The 16261-nt window shown below is 39.9% G+C and overlaps 1 protein-coding gene across 4 annotated transcripts in view; it reads left to right on the top strand.

The window, feature by feature from the left end:
- The window catches only part of mid2 (midline 2), a 135479-nt gene that overhangs the window by 38262 nt on the left and 80956 nt on the right, over positions 1 to 16261 (top strand). For 2 of the 4 annotated variants that reach the window (XM_027281913.1, XM_027281906.1), the window contains exon 1: positions 8110 to 8436. The exons of the other annotated variants lie outside the window; for them this stretch is intronic. The gene's annotated coding sequence lies outside the window, so the exon portion shown is untranslated. Of the gene's footprint in view, positions 1 to 8109; positions 8437 to 16261 lie in introns of those variants that run through there. 4 annotated transcript variants of the gene reach the window in all.

Here is a 16261-nt window from a genome sequence, read left to right as displayed (position 1 = left end):
TAGAATACAGTATAGCGTATTTATGTTGCCTGCTCTATATTATCTTTCAATCTCTTTTTATTTCTTTTCTGTAGGATAGTCAATCCATCTTTTGAGGCATCCAGTGTCTCTTATTCCTCCCTCATAGACCCATCTGAGTCCCCTACCTCTTTTTTTTTTATCTCCTGCTTTAATCAAGCATCTGATTAAAAGAGGAAGATGGATAATTAGATTAGGCTGGTACATATTCTGATTTACATTGAGCTTTCCCTGTCTTTCTTTATCTGACCCATATTTTCTTTATATGCCTCCTCCGTCTTTTTGCTTTTGTGTCTTCCTCTCAGGCTTTCTTTATCTTTCCCACTTATGTTGACTGCTTTCTGCTGCAGTAGCAGCGCGGATACAGACTCTTTGTTCGCCAAACAACAAATAATGTCATCCACTCCACACCAGTTAGGTTTTAATTCAAACACTGCAGTGTCATATCTTATCATTGGTTTGCTGCATTTGTGTTGTGGGTTATGTATTAAACATTCTCACTAGGCAATTCCTATTCATTTATGATATATGTTTGGTGGACTCAATGCCAGTAGATGGGTTTAGGTGTGTGTGATATATACAGAGACTGATCGTCATGTTGGGCATTTTCCCAACAGTCATCTGTCATCCAAACTGTCTTTAGTGCAGCCTCCCTTTATGTCACCTGATAGTCTGAGGACCATTACATTTTTACATGGTGGAGCTATTCAAATATGGAAAAAATACTGGGGCTGCAACTAATTCAAAGTACAGAATCCCTGGATTTAGAAGCCAATCTTTGAGAGGAAGCGTAGGGTCTTTGCAATAAGGGAAATGGAATTATAAGTGCTTAGCATGAGGGCCCATTGATCCACAGTGACAGAGATAAAGTGAGTGAGCCAATTCCAGATGTCTGTAATCCTAAACGACTACAGTTGTACCCAGGGGATGTGAGATACTCATTTTACATAATTGACCATATCTGCATAATTGACCAATACTAAGCAGAGCTCTAATTTGGAATGTCTTTGAAAAACCTGATCCCTGATCCAAATGTAATCGAAGCGGCGCCATACGTCAAAACACTGAAACCTGTTAACACTCTCATACTGCTTGGGCTTTTAATCTATTTTCCAGTTTTCTCATGCAAGTTTATCTACATCAGTATAATTTGTAAACATACAAGTGAAGCTGAATGACACAAAATTTGATTTTCCGTCATTACAGAAGTCTTCAATTATGAATCTATATCAGTAATTTAAATAATAAAGGTTGTCCTATAAAGAACGGCTCCAAAAGGGAAAACGTGTTTTATTGAGCATGAGGTATTATGCAGTTTACGGTCAAACATTTGCATGTGAATGTGTTTTCATACAGTCATCAGGTGAACAGGTCTGTGCTTGTTCACTAAATACATGTCTGATTTATGGAACTTAGATACAGTGGTGAAAGAAGTATTCTGATCCCTTGCTTTAAAGTATTAAAAGTAGGTAGGAATTAATACAAATGTTTCCATATTACCTAGAAAAATAAACAAGACCATAAGCAAGAAGATTGGCTATTTCTATATAGGTAATATTAACTATATAGATTTGGATCAATTCACATGTTTCACAGCCACTGTAGTTTCTCCTTCATGCTTGGAAATAGAGTGAAACAAAGGGGTTTCAATCTGCAACCAAACTGCAAGATTAATTTAATCTTGCAGTCCTTTAAGTAAGAAGTACTTTAAGTATTATCAGTAAAATTAAGTATTCATTGTACAGAGAAATGTCCCCTGTGATGTTTTTGGATTAATAATAGTGTTTTCTTTTACTGCTGTGGATGTTAAAGTTGAGTTCATTTTAACTACTTTATATTCTGTTGGGTAGTTTAATCTACAGCAATGCATCATGTTTTAGAAGAAAAATAGCTCAGCTTTCTTCAGCTTTCTTAAAATGCATTTTCCAGCTAATCCAAGACGGTTTGTTTATCTTAAGAAGTCAGAGAATTTTCTCAACCCATAAAGGAACACTTAATCCTGAAGTTTATCAAATTCAAAATCACCAAATCTGGAGGTATTGTTCCCACTGGACAGGGTATGAAAATACATACAAGGGTATGAAATATTGCAATCTTAAAAGTTATGTGACAAAAGACCAGAGTAAAAGTATAAAGTAGCATATCAAGGAAATACTCAAGTAAAGTACCTTAAATTTGCTGCTTAAATACTATACTTGAGTAAATGTACTTAGTTACATTACTCCCATGTTTAGAAGAAGAAGAAATATGTATAAAGTAATGATTTGTGGACTGTCATCTAATAATGCATTGTACTATTAAACTCCCACATCTTGCTCTCTCCCTATGAAGTCTGGTCGAGAGACACAAATGGTTATTTCTGTACATTTTTCACTTCACGCTACTGTTTCAATGAGCCATTTTAAATCTGCCTCTGCAGTGTATTAGGTCAGTATAAAGCAAAAAAAACATAACATTAATGTGTTTGTGACAGACACCAGCAGCAGAGTAAAGTGACTGCAGTGTGGGACTCACTAACTGTTAAGAACTAATGTCTATGTGTCCCAGTTGGGCTGTTTTTGAAACTAACTGCAGCACACAAACTTGTCTTCTTCCCATGGCCTTTGCAAACAAACCACTCCGCTAACAGTGATACAGTCTGGTGCTACTGAACCAAGCCACTATTATAGTAATTCTAGTAAACCAAACTTGTTGCTAGAAGAAAAAAAAAAATCTCCCATGATCCCACAGATTCTGACAGCTGACAACGAGCAGCGTGTTCTCAAGCCGGGCAGCTACTCAAGCAGAAGACACAAAAGTGACATTATGGAAACAAGATGTACTCCACATTCCTTTTAAAGGTTTCAGACAACCATGATAATATGGAAGTCTATCAGATGGAGCTGCCTTTTAGTATTACAGTGCTTTCATGAAATATTGGTTTGGCTTACAAAGTGAATGTTTGGTGTTGGATAGCTGTTGGCTGTTTTGATTTATGCTTGATCCTTTGTACAAATAAGGTTGTCCATCTGCTGTTTTTCTATTTTCATTTTTTGTAACTTCTTTTTTATGGCTTTTGCATTTTTTGAATGCACTGTGGTCACAATGACAGTTATGACTCAAGTTATTCCACCAAAAAAAAAAAAAAAAAAAATGTGCATACATATACGATAAGTTCCTCCCAAAATGTACAGACGTTGATGTTTCAGGATCAGACTATTTTTGACACATCTGCTGTACATTGTATTTATCTGCTAATCCTAATGAGTTGCCCCAAAGCCCCAGGGTTCTGTAATGCCCCCACATTATCTAATGTAAATCATGTTCAAGATACGTTATTGGTTAGATAAGCACTGTAATTATGATAAATAGCGTTCAAGGGCTATAAAAGCTATTAAAAATCTTATGTGCTATCAAGTCCAGCAGGCTCACAGTTGAGTTGCAAAGGTCAAACAGAAGGATCATTTTGTCTGAATATATTTTTATATTTTCATCCTTTTAATTGATTTTAATAGTATAGATATAATATATATATATATATATATATATAATATATATATTTTTAATATATATATATAAGATATATATATATATATATATAGTGCGGCACTGTCTCTTATTTCACAAATTAGTTTCTAGTTATGGATTATATGGAAGATTTACATGGACCACTGTCAATCCACATGATCATATGAATAATGTGGTGGAAAGTGGACTTTTTGTTTTTCACACTCTCTCTCTCTGATGGTACAAACAAACACAGTAGTAGTCACTCCTTAGGTTTGGCTCGGTGTCTGTGGACAGCCTGTGTTCGGCTCCAGTCTGTCTTGGTGTGGAGCCAGAGGGTGAAGACTGCAATGTGACTATGATAAGAAAGTCTGGGCATTCCCTCTGCTAAGCACACACACACACACATACACACAGTCAAAGGATACAGCATTATTTCATCAGACAGGAGTCACGTGTCTTCAGTTTTGTTATACACTGCCAGCTCCAAGATAGTTTTCTCAACTATATATGTGACCTGTCACCAAAGCTGATCTGTTCATAGTCTAAATATGTGCACCACTACACAGTTAAGCTTCCCATCAACATCTATGCATAAACTATTGTAAAGCATTAGAAGAAGCGGAAATTCATAGATTCAACTATTCTACTTTAAGCAGCATGTCTACAGTAACAGAGCTGACTCTTTTTTGCACTTGCAGGCACAGCAGATAGTTTACATCCAGCTAAGAGGCCGGTTAGAATTGCCCACACTGTCAAGTGTAACATTAAGGACTTTAGAGGGTAAAGTACCATTTGATAAAGGTGAACATGCCAACAGTCAACAACCCACCCTGCCCTTCGGTCTGCACTTGAATCAATTTTAAAGATCTAAATAAGTCTCTTTTTTTATTTAAATAGCAAACAGCAATCTCTCTGTTGATGAAAAATGTCAGCACATCCAGCAACTTTATGCCCTCGGAGTGTTTTATTGATCACTTTATGAGGGCATCAATTTTAAATGAAACAAAAGGATGGCCTCAAGGATGTCACCTTAAACTGCATTAAAAATGTTTATTACTGCTAACCTGTGGCATTTTATCACACTAGAATAATGGAGAAATATACATATTATGTGAGTTATAAGGCTATTATTGCTCTGCCCTGTGAAGCGCTGTTAGTTTACTGTTAGATTTGTTGCCAAATCAAAGTGAATAAAAATGTTCACAGTGCCATATTACATTTCCAAGCAACCTCTCTAGTTTAAACAATGGGTGATTGTAATCAAAGGAATTATCGGTAATCATCATCAGTAAAACGAAATAAAAATAATCGCTACTGAGCAATGTATGTCAGTAGTGCACCACAATAGTAAGAAACACATGCAGGCACAGAATAATAACAACGCCGGATCTGTCTCTTGAGGTTTCTGCACACGGTCAAAAATTTGTATGTTCTGAAGGGAACAAAGGTTTTTTTATGTCTCTGCAATGAGTAGTTTTCCTGATCACTTCATGGTGCTGCGGTGCACAGACAGACTACTGCTTCACAATACCTCCCTGATGAGCTGTGGGCTGAGGGCTGGAAGAGGAAAGAGGAAGAGAGGAGCTGATGTGTTTCCTCTGGATACACACTGTTTGGTTGTGTTGGGGATTTGTCATGCAAGTGTGTCCTTCTAAATGCACACACACATAAGCATTGTTAAATGCACGCACTGATAGTAATTTGATATGTAATATGCCCCATGACTGGGCCACAGTAACACAATAGTGAGGCCAAGTCTCCAGTGGCCAATGTGTTTAGTGTCCACAGCAGCCTCAGTCCTCCAGCATGTCCTCATTCTGTCACAGGCTTTCGTAAGTATTCATCACAGTTTTCATCATGTCTTCTGTTTTCTAAGGCAACCTCAAACAAATGCTGCTCCAATACAGTTTTACCATATGTACAGCAGGGTGATAGCACTTCAATTAGATATTAGCATGTCTGCTTACATATAATATGCATAACTATGTTTATTCTCACTTAAAAATAGGAATCATTATGGTCACCTTAGAATGAGCCACCATGTTGAACTGTCCCAGCCTAGCCCAGAACAGACAAACTAAACACAGGCTCTGGATCGGACCTTTTATTGTATAATAATATTAATACATACCCTAGTATATACTGTATACTAGGGGGAAAAAAATTAAATGGGCTCCTATCAAAATATCAATAACAATCCTCTGACCAGTCACAGCACAGCACTGGCTGCTCTGCACAAACTATGAGTAGATATACGTACATTAGTAGGCCTGCTATCCAACCCGCAAATTGCTGAGTTCATTCAAAGTGCTGGATGCTAAAGCTGCATTCAGAGGAAACGACTGCCAGTCACAAAATTCAGATGTCCACATGGTCAGTGAGGATATCTGAGTGTAGACGGTGCTGATGGATGCCTGGGGCTGGATCCAGGCTAAGTCTGTGCAGTCAATCAGCACAGGCATCCTGTCAAACTCAAAGGGTAAAGGACCTATTAAAATCTAATACGCCCGCCAGGAATTAAAGTTTAATGTTCACTTGTAGCTGCTTTAGTAGGCTACCAAAGAAAATGTGTTCCTTTTAATAAAGTCTAATTACATTCAAAACATATTCAGGGATTTGCTGTAGAGAGTGTAGATGAGAAAATAAACACATATCCATTAATCTACAGTATATTATGAAATGTATTTTTGTGTTGTTTGTCAACATTGGAAGAAAATCAACTGATCCTATGTATTTATGACAACAGGCACAAGATTAAACCAAAAGTAAATCGAATCTAACCATACCAAATTACTGCTATTTGTTTGTAAAATGATATTGTCTTTCCAGAGCAAAACCTACTATTTAGAAAGCTATAATTAAGATCCACACTCATTGGGTTTGCACACAATTTGCAATGTTTGTTCTTCGCAGTGACAAGATTTTCCAGTATGCTGGTGGAAGAACAAGCAGAGCAGATAAACAGATAGTCTCTACCATACGGTGCATAACAGATCTGCGATTTGCACGCTGGGAGGTCGACATCACTGCAGACAGGAAGACGGGGTATGGCAAAGAGGAGGTCCACAGACAGTCATCAAGACAAGAAAAGACACCACGTCTTTTGTAGATGTATTCAGCACAGACAGACGGGTAAATATAGTAAATAGTAAGCTTAAAGAAACAGACGGGCTCTCAGACGATTTGTGGTGGCTCTTGTTGACAGTCGCAGAGCACACCTGTCTGTCAGGCCGCACCTTGTCTGGCACTGTTTACCCACAGCAACCTACCCACTGTGCTCCACCTTCATGCCTCATTTTAGCTCCATTTGACTTTGTTTGTGGGTGGTAAACTATCAGATACAGTTTTTTTTATATATATCAGAAATCTGATGGCGTCACCTCAATGTCAGCCAGTTTTGATCTCTTAAAACTATTAATGATGCCTCAAAAAGGAGGTTTGTTTGAAATGTTGTATGTCTGCCTTTGGTAGCAGAGGAAATATATTTTGCATTTGACATGACCACTGATTTTTGAGGGCAACAGCCAGAAAGAACCCTTCAAAGCATCCTTTGAACTTAGCCTTTAAACACTATTTATACAGTGTCAGTTTGTTAAAATGTCCAAATCTGTAGGAGCCTCGAGCTGTATGCGATCAGTTCTCGGTAACGTTCACATCAATACGACATTACTCTGACCATTCCTCTTCTGTTATTGAGGCAGTGTTCGATCAGACAGGTGCAGTCTGCAAGGAAAGCTCTGTAAGAGCCCTTAAACCTACGCAATGTCTCCATATTAAAGCAGCAGAACATACACATGCAGACCCAGGCAGCATGCATACCCCCTCAGAGCAAAGTTATTGTGATTCCTCTGACAGAGTTTTGTAGTATGTGTAGAAATATGATGGGGGACATGTAAGCCGCCAGAAAACTGTGTCATATAATGTATTGCACACAATGTAACACACACACACAGAGTGAATTAATTAATCCAAGAAATTAGAGTGTGATACTGCCATTATTATAAACCACTTGTTCCCAAATTTAAATCTATGAATATTGTAATTGCAGCCTGTGGGCTTTTTTTTTTTTTTTTTTTTTTTTTTTTTTTTGCAACATTGTATTACCTCCCTGCTTTACTTATTGATAATAATGAAGAACGCAGGACTTTTAATATCTGAAACCAGCTTTATTACCCAGGATTGCATCATTTTCCAGGACAAGAAAATGAAAAGCGATTGTGGCCATTAATGTATTCATCATCCAGGCTGGAAAACTGCTGTCACCTACTCTTTACTGACTCTGTTAACGTGAAATTAACCGTTTGTGACCTTATTGTCGCTGACCCTTATTTTCTGGGCAGTTGTTATTACCCACAGTGCCTTCAGATTTAAATGTGATTATCCAAATAAACCCGATGAATCAGTGTTACGCGCATTAGTTGTTAGGTTGCAGGAAAGGCGCGTTATTACAGTTTGGAGTACCCAGCTCTGTTCAGCAGAACGCACTGAAGCCTCTCTATCTGCTGGCTTTTGCTTTTTGTATTGTGTGGGTAGGAGGAGCCGCTTTCCTGTGATTGTCTGGCTGCTCCCCCTTCCTCCCTCTCTCTCTCTCTCTCTCTCTCTCTCTCTCTCTCAGTCTCAGTGTGCCTCTCTCATTTTTCCAAAGTTGAATATTCCGCTTGCCTGGGAGCTGCCGCCAGCGGAGCGGTGCAGCCCACTGACTGAACGCACCGGGCTGTTCTATTATTTTTTATTTTTTTGTTAATTATTATTTTGCGTTGCGCTGCTGCGCCGTGTGGATCAGACTTGGAGAGAAGGAGTCAGCAACAGTACCCCCGGCTCGGTTCAACCCCCTTTTCTGTCCACTCGCTCCTGTGTTTTTCTTCAAACTTCATTTCGGGCTACTTTTTCAAGATGACAGAAGAAAAGAGTGTTCGGCATGTAAAGCTGGTAGGTGTCTGAAACCCCTCCCCTCAGCGCACAGAGGTGTCTGGCTCGGTCTGGCTGCTGTTTGGGGTTCAGGTTTGTGGCAGCGCACAGGCATGCCGGGGTGAGAGAGGCGCCCGGGAATAGAAACGGGAGCCGGTGGTTATTTTTTCCACCATCCGTTGGGGATTTTCTTTTTCTTTTCTTTTCTTTATTTTTGATGTGTTCGCCGTAAGCTTTCTTTTGAATGGACCAGATTCAAACGCGCGCTTCTGAAGTAGGCTGCAGATCAAACTTAGACACTTGGTGCTTAATAGACTCCTGTGTTGTCATGTCTAGATACCCAGTCTGATGTTATCCCATATATGGACAGATTTGTGTTGTTGGTTTACTAGGCTACCAAACTGGACAGAGCAGTTGTGCTGAGGGTGAAGCATAAGACTGAAACGGTGTGTGTTTCTCACTGTGATTATTTCAACGAATTTCAGTGAAATTAGATTGGATTACATTTTTGCCTAAACCTCCCTTGTTACTCCAATAAAACCATAAATCGACCCCATAGCCTACTTTGGGCACCCCTGCTGCACAGAGCAGATTGCAGACTCTTGTTATTAGAATGATTCAGCAGAGATTCATGTGTTGCTGTCATGTAAAACATGTGGAACAGTTTAAACAAACACGTGTATCCCTCTGCTTATTTTAGGGTCTTTACGGGCTCATTTGGCTTTTTGTGCCATGAAACACAGACACTTTGGTTATTTACATTTGATCTGGTGTTTGTTAGGAGTGATATATACACAAGAGTCTTTATTGCATCCTCATGCTGTCCAGCTTGTTCCGCATTCTCCCAACAGAAAAGCTGTAACCCGAACTGCTCTTGTAACATTTTTGTTCAATTTGAGGATGTGAGGTTTTGATTTCCTTTCTAAAGTATCACTGTAACGTTCCCGCAGTATCCGTCTTTGGAGTTTTGACGTGATTGTCGTGCAGCATCTTTTTAACATTCTTTAAATGTTAATTAACATTTCACTTATAACATTTTAGGACTTCTGAAGATATAAAAGTCCCTTTTATTAAGTTTGTATGACAGCAGTGCGTATGACATTTTTAGATAGATAAAGTCTTTCCTTTCTCATTTCAGTTGATCCAAAGTAATCCACGCTGACTTGAAAGTCAAAAACAAATTTGCCACTGGGTTTGTGTGAAAGTGAGCCAGTGGGATGAAATGTGTGAAGTTGTCAGGAGCGTCGAAGTGTCACTGCGCATAATTCAACTCGCGCAGCGCTGAATGCCAAACATCGAACTCAACTATGTTCTGACGATCCTGCTGAGCTCAGCTGACAGTATGAGGGAGCGTGCTTATTGTTATAGGCTGCTTTCAATGCCTCTGTTTGCTGAAGTGTTGGGTAGCATTAACAGTGAAGGTCGTTAATATGAGATGAATGTCTGCCAGGAAGTCCTTCTTAACTGGTTTGCTGTTTTTCACTGGGCTCTAACCTGTACTTAAATCAGTGTTTCTTTGCTGACTCTTAAATCTCGCTTCCTCTTTTTTTTCTCGCTGTGTTCAATCTGTTTAAGAGAAACAAAGCCATGATAAGAGCACAGACCCAATCAGCCCTGTGCACATCCTGTAAGTGCACTGTAGTGGTAGTTTACCCAGTTCAGTTTTTTTTGCCGTAAAGCCTCATCTGTACTGTCTCATACCATTACACAACATGGCTCATCAGGTCGATTACACATCAGCACACTTATGTATGCTTTCAACTCAAACAGACAAGAACAGAGTGAGTGCTCCAGGCGACTACTTATACCTTCAAAAGCCATACGTACCTCATTCCTGTCTGTCTATCTTTAGAGTTGTTTTGCTGTGGTCTCTCTCCCTCTCTCTCATCCTCCCTCTTGTTATGAGTGTCTCTCATTTTTCCTCTCTCTTGGTCTATCCATACATCAGTCGTCTGTCTCCGTCCTCTCTGCTTCCATCCAACTCTCTGAGTCTCATGTGTCCCCTGTCATTGATATAAGGCACATTGCAAAGCTCATTGTTTCGTGTTTACTTTACCTGCTATTGGCCTATTTTGTTTGGTGTTATGCACATTAAGTTATGCCTATTCACCGAGGACAGCAAGGGGATTAAGAGGGAAGTGGTAGCTTTAAAGAAACATTGTTCTCCAATGATAGAGACATGCGTGATAATGTACATTTAAACAAAGATTTTAATGCTTGGCGTCCTGTGGCAGGTGTGGTCTGGATTACAAAAGGTGTTATGTTAACGGTGTCACACAATGCTGTTTTGGGTGTGGGCATATGGCAGGTTAGTGGAGTTGCTACCAGAAACTTTTCCCTTCAATGCAGAGTTGTGAAAAGAAACTCGAAAATAATGCTGATGATAATTATTACTTTGACTTTTTGTGCAGCGAGTGCAACCATCTGCCCGTAAGAGGGTGTTAATAACACAGCACAAGAGTTCACTAAACCGAAGAAAACAGCAGCAGACATGCAATCGGTCTCATTTTGTCCTTATTTCCCACGGAGGTGATTGTCTAGAAAATATGAAAATTGTCTAGAAAATGTCTGCCTACCCTCTGGCCATTTTTATATTAAGTGACATTTAGCTGATTTATTTAAAGTGTCTACAAGTGCTTATCAGATAATGAATTATTGTGGTCCTCACCTTTACCTAAGTCCTCAGAAGTCCTTGAATAAAATCTAGTGTTAAGCAGCTCAGAAATATGCCTAGTTAGGAACTTTGATAAGATTTTTTCAGTCTTCATTTCAAAGGTGACACATCTAATTTCAAATGGCATTAAAAGATCTTAAAAGTCTTCTGTTTACCTTGATTAAACTATGAAACAGACACTCTGAACTGCTGCCAGGAATATCCCTATTAGTACACAACGTCTGACTCATGACAGAGGGAACTTCTAAAGACCAGTTAGAGCTGGTGTGTGTGTTCATTGAGGTGGTCAGCTTTATGCAGCTGGTGCACATACCTCGAGAAGCCATGAATCTGCACCCCTGATGTTTTAAAGGCCCTGCCCTCTGCTCCATGACTTACCATTTGTCACAGTGTCCCAGCTTTCTGCAACAACTAGACCCCAGCAATTCCACAAATTCTGCTTAACGGTTCGAATAAATCATCCCTGCGATCAGACACGGCCTCTTTAATAGACCGTGTGCTCCTGAGTTTTTACCCTTAGCCATATTGTTTGTGCACATATGGCTGGTAAATGAACCCTTCTCTAGTGGCAAATGTTGAGCCTAAATCAGTGGAAGAATGCTTTGGTTTAATATACTGTTACAGTTCAGTGTGGTGGAATGAAATGCCATTATTTGTCTATTTTATAACAGCAATAATACCTAAGAGGACATGCTTTTATGGTGGATACAAAAGTGATGCATTGGGAGCATTGAAGTAAGCATAATCACAGTATCGAATGCTCTTCATGCTGCTGTGAGTTGTGCACAGCAGCTGCCAATGTGTGAGCACTGACAAAAGCTCTTTTTTTTCTGAGGATATCTACATATCTAAGTATAAATAGCTAAACCACAGGCTTCTGTAACAAGCTTCCTATTAACTACATGAGTGTGGCGTGCTAACTACTGTATGTTAAATGGGAAGTGTCAAAACAGGTTGAACAGCAGTTGCATTCCTGGGCCCTACAGTACCAATCAGCAGCACATCCTATTGAAAGTCATATATTAAGAATGAAAGAAAACTCCTCCCATCTTCTACTGTAAGTTCAACGTCCTGTAACAGTCTGATATGCGTCACAAGTATTTGGCAGCAACTGGCAACACAGATAAATGAAAGAAATGACTGCCTTTATGGTCACATGATTATGATTTGTGCGATTGTGGTGAAATTATGCATGAAATGTGTATGTGAAAGCTGTATTTAGTTATGGGACGTTTAAAAACTGCATGCAAATACCATATTGCTGAGTCTTGGCCGGGAGCGTTCAACATTCTGAGAAAATTGTTTCTATGTGATATAGAACTGATCAAGGGAATGAATGCAGGACTGGAGACAGACATAGCATGGATGAATGTATGGTGTGACAGATTGCCTCCTGTTTTTGTCTCCAGACTCCTTTGATCTCTTCATTGCTCTGAGCGCAATGATGGTCTCTGCCAAGAGAGGCATAGACTTTCTCCCAGATACATTTTGTACTGCATTTAGATCAGCAAAGAGTCCTCATGCATGGCACCACTTTGCTTAACCTTCTGCTTCTGGCCAAAAACAATATTCATGGGATTTTATGGTTATGGTGGTTGGGCGTTACACATCTACCTTGCTGATGTTTAAATTCACACTGGAACTGAGCAGTTTCACCCAGCTGGCCATATGGCATGTCTATCTGAGCAGAACGCAGCAATGAGGAATAGTGAATATATTTGGGGGGAGAAAAACTCATACTCTCTGCTCTTAAACAAAAGTCGAGTTGTATTTTTTTGCATTTCCCAAATGTAAAGGCTTGTACACTAACCTGCTAACCTGAAGCCATCTATAAGGTTCACTTACTATGGTCTGACAAGTATCTAGACTTTTGCTTGGCTGGAGGCATCCATCCATTCATTATTTACTGTACTGTATAACCGCTTATCCTTAGGAGGGTTGCGGGGGCTGGAGGAGTCATCATAGACCTAAATTGCTTTGTATTCAATTTTCCCAGTTAACCAGTCAGAGCTGCAAATTAAATGTGGTGCTCATTCCCATCATCATCGAATCCACATCCCATAGTTTCTTGATTGGTCTGGCATCCAGCTGTTTCTCACAATTGGCCTTTAGCGTATGTTTTCCAGACTGAAATCTCAGAGCAGAAACTGAGCTTGCAATGTTTTTAACCCAACTAACCTATATGTTAGCAACAAAAGTGGGTTGTGGGCCTATTTTGGAAGGAAACTTGGGACCAGAAAGTAACAGGCTCACTCCGGAGCCACCAAGAGGATAAAGACCTCAGTGTACTTACTAATGCTGTGCCAGGAATGGATATGAAGCATTGCTTATTATGTTGTAACTGTACATGTGTGGAGGCAGAGGTAGCTCACATGACAAACTGGTAGTGACAGAAAACATGTCGTGGTCCAGTCTCTAAAGGTAAACCAGTGAAAGCCAATAAGCTGCAGGCAGAGGCCCAGGCTTAATTTAGGGCTACAGGCTGCACTGATTTCAGATTCATCAACCCACTTACCAAGGAATGAGAAGTTTGGAAGCCAAATATGACAAAACATATTTATTTTTTTACGTCTCTCAATGTCATCAAACCCTCTCAGCTGACATTAATGACAGTGTGATATGCTCAGGCGGTCTACACACAGAGCAGCGATTAAATGATGTTGTGGAGGATATCTGGGACACACCACAAGCTTTATTCTCTCACAATCAAAGGTGAATTGTTTACACATTTTTGCTTTATTAAGGCTGTATTGGCCGTGTTCCCCGGGGGTAAAGGCTGAATGTCCAGGGGGTTTGGATAAGATTACACTGCATTCGCTTGCATCGGAATCCCATGAGGCTAAAACCGAATAGTTTTCTGTTGCTCCTGTAAGTGTATTGTTTAAGAGTGGTCCTATTTGAAATTTAATTAGTCAGGAAGCTCTGTAGATTACATTTTATTGGACAGATTCATTGGCCACAATAGCAATTTCTTATTTTAGGGCAGCTGCATTCACACAAAGATTTTGCAGATGTTGAGTCTGCGGCATTTGCGCCACTGTTTCAGTTTGTTTTGGGAGGTGAGGAAATATAATTTGAACTGAGATAACAAAGAATGTAATCAAAGGTCTCAAAATGAGTCTCAGTTAGCAGGGCAGTTGTTGGAGTGCAAATGCTTAATTCAATCTGGAATTGAGTGTTAATATTTACAATGAATTAGACTTCATTAACAGGTAACAGCTTTATTCGGTTGTTCAACACTTGTTGGTGATATATGGAATGCGTGAATGAGAGGAGCGCTGAAAGCATGGCGAAGCAGAGATTAACAAGAGAGATTGTGCATGAGGTTTGACAGAGGGGAGAAGATCCAAAGGAGACAAAATCCTTCTTGTTGAGCCTTGGTCAAAGTTGTATTCTGACTTCCTCACTGACAATAATTCTAATCTTGAAAATCCATGTGTTCAACTTTAGGGTACTTATTTTCCCCCAAATCATTGCTCACCTAAAATTGGACAGCTTAAAGCTAAACAACCAAAAATTATATTTGATCTGAAAATAAAAGAACTGTATGGGTGTTTGGCGGCTTTAGCTTGTCCTGTTGCTCTGACGTTTGCAAAACATAAAAGAAAATCCTCAAAACACTGCGCTCCAAATCCTAAGAATCCACCCAGACAGGAAGCGAGAGGGTGGGCTTTTCCACCCCAGCCCAACAGCAGCAGCTGAGCTGAGGAGGCAGCCAACCTCCCAACACGCCAGTTAACAGCCAGCTGCCTGTGTACACTCCTAGAGCGATGCACGTGTTTCCCATGATGTCACCTGCTGGCACCAAGAGCTTGGGATCAGGCCCAGTTTTGCTGTCATGCTGCCCACCCCAGAGGCCTCTCTGTTGGGTATAGCATACCACACCTCTCCCTGCGATGTAGGAGCCATGGAGGTGGAGAGCTCTGCATGCACAGGGAATGAAGGCGGGAATCAGAGGCATTGTTGTTTTAACATTTAATGGATTATCTTAAAATGTTATGGCTGACTCTACATAATACATAACATAAAGCATTTTCGAACTATAGTGAAAACCTGTTACTAGCTCTCACTCACTTTATTCCTGGGCCATTTAACAGAAAGTGGTTTTCCTATAATGAACATCTCTATACTAATGCCAGCACAGGCTAGGATGTAGTTGTGATAAAAATAGTGTGATCGGGGATGGAAAACAGTGGCAGAGAGAGCGAAATAACTATAAAGAGACAGATCGAGAGGGTAGGTGTAAGCAGGAGGCGTGAAAGAACATTTTTAAGCTTCAAGGATGTTTGGCGGATTCCGGGGAGGGTTAACAACTACAGAGCGCAAAGACAAAAAGTCACCAGGGTTGAGCAGGATAAAAAAAACATGCTTATTCCTCGACTTACTCATGCACTCACGTACAGACACATACTTTCATCATACACACTCATCCGCCTAACAGGCATTTTTTTTGAAAAACACCTGTCTAAAAGCAGCTCTTTTCCTTCCTCGCTTAGTTATAGCGGCTTCTGAGAATCTCCCATGAAACCCACTGCTGATCATCTGTCAGTGCCTACAGGAGGTTATATTAACATTAGTAACACTATTAGTTCCTTAAAATATGAAATATCGCCACTGAAGCTGACCATTTTATAAAACTCATTACTATGAGTAGGGGTTCTTGTGAACCTGCCTCCAGAAAAAAAGCCTTGGACTGAGTCTTTTTTTTTAAGCCTCGAGGCCAACAGTTCAGTTCAATATTGATATAGCAATGGGCATTGTTAACCTTCACAATTATTCTCTTTGGTTTTGCTATGCCCTTGGGAATGGCTATTTTTAAAATGCTGGGCAGCTATTGTTTAACTAACAATCTATTGATTTGTGTCGGCTTCAGTCGCGGGGCTACAGCGAGGGGGTGTGAGTGTTTTTTTGTTTTCTCATTTCACAAACAAGTTATTCAGGATGATTTAGAGAGTATTGTAAGAACACACTTCATCTCAGCCCAAATAAAAGCAGCCCTTTTCTTATAGGCTTTCACATTAGAATTTCAGATTCACACATTTACATATTTCTGTGATATTGCACTGCCCGTGTTCTTCAGTGACGTTCAGAGAGAACTGCTCAGCACGGCAAATGACTGTTTCCTTCAGTGCAACATCATCATCTGCAAACTTGTATCTGCCAGTTGTGTTG

This window comes from Larimichthys crocea, chromosome I (genome assembly GCF_000972845.2).
Source record: "Larimichthys crocea isolate SSNF chromosome I, L_crocea_2.0, whole genome shotgun sequence".
Lineage (NCBI taxonomy): Eukaryota > Metazoa > Chordata > Actinopteri > Sciaenidae > Larimichthys > Larimichthys crocea.
Note: the sequence above shows the minus strand (reverse complement) of the source record. Positions and strands in the feature narration are given on the sequence as shown.